Source organism: Bidens hawaiensis, unplaced genomic scaffold, assembly GCF_021521415.1.
Source record: "Bidens hawaiensis isolate Kalapana, Puna unplaced genomic scaffold, B.hawaiensis_p1.1 tig00017575_1, whole genome shotgun sequence".
Lineage (NCBI taxonomy): Eukaryota > Viridiplantae > Streptophyta > Magnoliopsida > Asterales > Asteraceae > Bidens > Bidens hawaiensis.
Window position 1 is genome coordinate 50,079 of NW_027492660.1, and position 4,439 is coordinate 54,517.

Below are 4,439 nucleotides of genomic sequence, written 5' to 3' on the forward strand. Positions count from 1 at the left end.
GCTGCATCATCTTTAACATGCCCATCACTTTATTCCCACTTGATGAACTTTGGCCCGAAGACCCACCTTGATTACCACCCGTTCCTTGAAATTGACTTTGATTTCCTTGGTTGAAGTATTGTTGATGAGGGATAAAGGTGGTTTGAGAAGTTCCTTGGAAATTCGGATTGAGTTGAGTTGCTTGATTTCCATAACGGAGATTTGGATGATTTCTCAACCCGGGGTGGTAAGTGTTTGAGTTCATGTTAAAATTTCGATTACCACTCCATTGGCCTTGAAGTGCATTTACCTCCTCAACTTGTGCTTGACCTACCGTACACACATCATCCCCATGACCCACATCTTCCACGGCATAAACTTGCGGTCTTCCAATTGCCGGTCTTGCCCTTCTTGCAGTTTGAGCCTTTCTCTTTGATGTGACCGACATTTGTTCCAAGAATGCCCAATCATCTTGTTCATAATTTGTACCGAAAGTACCATTTGTGATTGACATCAAATCCCTTTCATCTTCCGCATTCAACCCTTCATTAAAAGCATTCAACAACTCTCAAAGAGCTATACCATGATGAGGACAATTCTTGATCATCATGTTGAACCTCTCGAATGCTTCATGAAACATTTCACCCAATTGTTGTTGGAAAGACCTCAATCTTCGTCTCACATCATTAGTCTTTTGGGCCGTGTAAAACTCTTCTAAGAACCTTTCTTGCATCTCGGCCCAAGTATAAATCAATGCGGATGGCAATGTGTAAAACCATCTCTTCGCCTTATCCTCCAACGAAAATTGAAATAAAACTAATTTCGCCTCATTCGGTGTAAAACCTTGACCCCCAATCGTGTTGCAAATGGAGTCATATTCCTCCAAATGAAAATAGGGTTCTTCCGCGGCTAAACCCTTGTACTTTGGTAAACTTTGGAGCGCATTGGTTCTCACCTCAAATGTTCTTCCTTGGTGGTTTTGAGGAATAACCACCGGAGATGGGTTATTGGTGATGATTGGTCGAAAATGAGCCTCTATTCCCCTAACCATTTCCCTTGCATGTCTTCTTGGTACCCCCAATGGTACTCTTGGTTGACCCATTTGTCGGTAAACGGGCCTTTGTTACATATTTTGTTGAACCTACGGTTGGGGATTTGGTTGTTGAAATTGAGGTTGTTGAAACTGCGGTTGTTGTGGAACTTTTTGCAATGGTTGTGGTTGTTGTATTTGATTGACATGTGGTCCACCCCATTGTTGCACTTGTTGTTGCGGTTGAAAGTCGGATCCATACCCAAACTGCCCTTGAATCCTCAACTGATTCCCATCAACCCCGCTTGAATATCCTTCTTCGAACTCTTTATACCCTTCATTACCATCACCATACCGTGGCCCACCAAACAATTGTGGGCCCGATCTTTGACCCGATGGAATATGAGTTATGGGTGGGTCTTGGGTAAATGTGTATGGTTGTGATAACGTGGATTTTGTTGAGATTGGAAAGATGATTGTTGTGGTGAGTTTGATGATTGTCCTTGCATAGGCATGAAAGTGGTCAAGGGTGGAAAGTTAGGTGGTGATTGAAAACTAAACACGGTTGAAGTTGGTACATTTGTAGAGGTTGTGGTAGTAATGGGTTCAGTGGATGATGGATTTTCAGAATTTATGGGTGGTGGCATTGGCGGGACAGTTTGTTCCGAAGCCATGAATGTGGTGTCAGTTTTTCGACTTTTTGTACTTGGCGACCCAATAACCTTGTTTTCCCTTTGCAAAATCCGGTTCTGACGAAAGGTTCTCTTGATTTCAGGATCAAATGCTAACGGTGATGAAGACCGAGAGCGACTTATATGCATATACCTGTAAGTACCTGCACACTAGCACAACCCGCGTAAAACTGACAATAAACAATTAAACAAAAACTACAAAAATAACACATGTTGCTCACTTCTCCTCGGCAACGGCGCCAAAATTTGACACGAGGTCGAAGACTCATTCAAAAATAAACCAATTACAACTAATTAGATAGTGGTAAATGGGTGTCGAACACGAAGAGTTTGTGGAATATGTGTTACCAAGTAGTTTTATAGGTTAACTAAATTTAAACTAAATTAAGAAAATAAAATCTCAAAGTTTAGGTTTTTTTTGTTTGATTAACAAAAATTAACTAAACACTTAACACGGTTTTTCAATCAAAGATGAGAGGATATGCTCTCCCTCGGTTTCAGGTTTCAATGAATGTTAATGTAAACGTTTAATCTGAGATGAACTATAAAAACATAATTTATGAATATGCAAACAATTGTGTTAATTGAGGACTAAGTACTTGGATTAATAAACACAAGGCAATCACTCAAAAACCAATTAGATTATCCAACCCCGAATTCCAGCCGATTAATCCTGATTGCCTATAGCACCAAGAACTGACGGTTTAGAACACGAATTAAACAAACTAACAACTTATCAATCAATACATAGACATCATAATTATGAAATCAACAATATTAAATTACCATCTCAGCAATTGCATAAACATTCAATCAACAAAAAATATGAAACCTTATAATCCGAGGGAAAACACAAAGGAAATTAGCCAAGCATGATTCGGTTCATCATCCAATCGATTATAATGTGCATACGAATCAAAAACAAGTCTCTAATGCTTAAACAACTCAAAATTGAGTTATAGTTCCTTAAAATCGCTTCCCAAAGTGTATCCAATCGAAAAACTATGAAAAAGATACCCAAAAGTCGTCCCAGAACGGACTTAAATGGCAGTTACAGATTCTGCGTCAGAGTCCACCGTAAACTATGTAGCTTACGATGGTTTCAGAAGTTTTACGCCAGCCTCTATCTGTTTACGGCAGCCTGCTATGCTGGAACCCTACCGTAAGCTACGGTAGCCTCAGCTCCAAATCCTTTGTTCTTCTTTGACTTGTTGACTGCCATCACCAACTCTCAAGTCCTTTGCTCCTCTCCATCATAGTTCACTTGAATCGCCATTTTTAACACCTGTACCTACAAATGCACGACATAGTGTAATCCAAATTCATGAAATTAATCATAAACGCACATGTTTTAACGAGAATTACTACACTTAAGGGTGGTTCTACAATCCACCCGTCATAAATACAAAGTATATTATAAAACTCTATTAAGGTTAGACTAAACCTAAGAGTCTGTTGAACTGAATCTGACTAATAGTCTGCTGATCAGACCAAGAGTGCTGAACTAAAACAAACATAAAAATTTGCTGATCAGACCACGAGTCTGCTGACACGAATCTGCTGAACCGAAACAGACTTAAAGTCTGCTAATTAATAAAACAAATACTATTTAGATACATATGCAAGACTATTATAAATATAGGATAATAGCGTACTGAGGGAAATGATTCTGAATATCACTGATGTCATGAGATATCAAAGTATGCAAAGATAGCATATCATTGAAAAGAAATCTCTGAGAAATATTGTTAAAGGAATGATCAATAAAGATTGATCAAAAAGTTAAAGGAACTCGAGAATATTTAAGAGTCATGATTGTATAGCATATCAGATATGACTGCTCAAAAGTACAAAGGTACTGTATGACGTAAGGAAAACAAATGATAAGGATCAAGAGATGGAATTGATTCGACAGATCGAATCCAAGAAGTAATAAAGCTAACATTGGTAGATGTTTAGAATACAAAAGGTGTAACGATTCCGGCAGAATCAGGTATACCCTAACCGGTATATACTATTTATGTGATATTTAATAATGAATATGTGAATTATAATGCGTTTATACGAGTATGTATGATTCATAGTACGGATTATACCCGATTATACAATTAATCGTATTTGAAATACGATTAACCGATTAACGGTTATTGAAGCCCGAACGAATCGGGGATACATTATAGACGAGATATATAATATTTAGTGATGTTTACGAAGTATTAAAGCTTCGGGATAAGTGAATTAAAGCACTGGAAAAGAATTTTCGATTTAATGGAACGTCGGTACCTTAAACAAAACCTTTAATACCAAACCGAGCAAGAGCCTATCGATCAAGCCGAAAAAGATGCGTAATTATTAATAATATGATGTTTTAAGATAATGCATGGTTTAAGTTTTTGAAATTTTTAAATCGGTTTTATATAAATTTCATTTTTAAGCCGAAAAACGACCGTTTTAGCCTCGTTTTAAGCCGAATTAAACATTTAACCGAAAAACGAACTGAACCAGATTATCCAAAACATTATCCAGATTACGGAAATCTGAATGAGTGGCCAAGAATGGATGGGTGGGCCCCACCCCACCTCTCTCCCTACTCCGATCGGCAAGGGGTTATACCCCTTTGCCTTTGTTATTTTTATTAAAAAAAATCCACAATCAACAATCTTCATTTCCTCTCAATCCATGAGCTAAAAACCGGGTTTTGTAGCAAGAACAACGAGGTAAAGGTCGATTTATATTCG

The 4,439-nt window shown here is 37.9% G+C and overlaps 1 pseudogene; it reads left to right on the forward strand.

The window, feature by feature from the left end:
• The first annotated feature begins 557 nt into the window (after positions 1 to 557).
• LOC143554284 (small nucleolar RNA R71) lies at positions 558 to 658 on the forward strand (annotated as a pseudogene).
• The last annotated feature ends 3,781 nt before the right edge of the window (positions 659 to 4,439 follow it).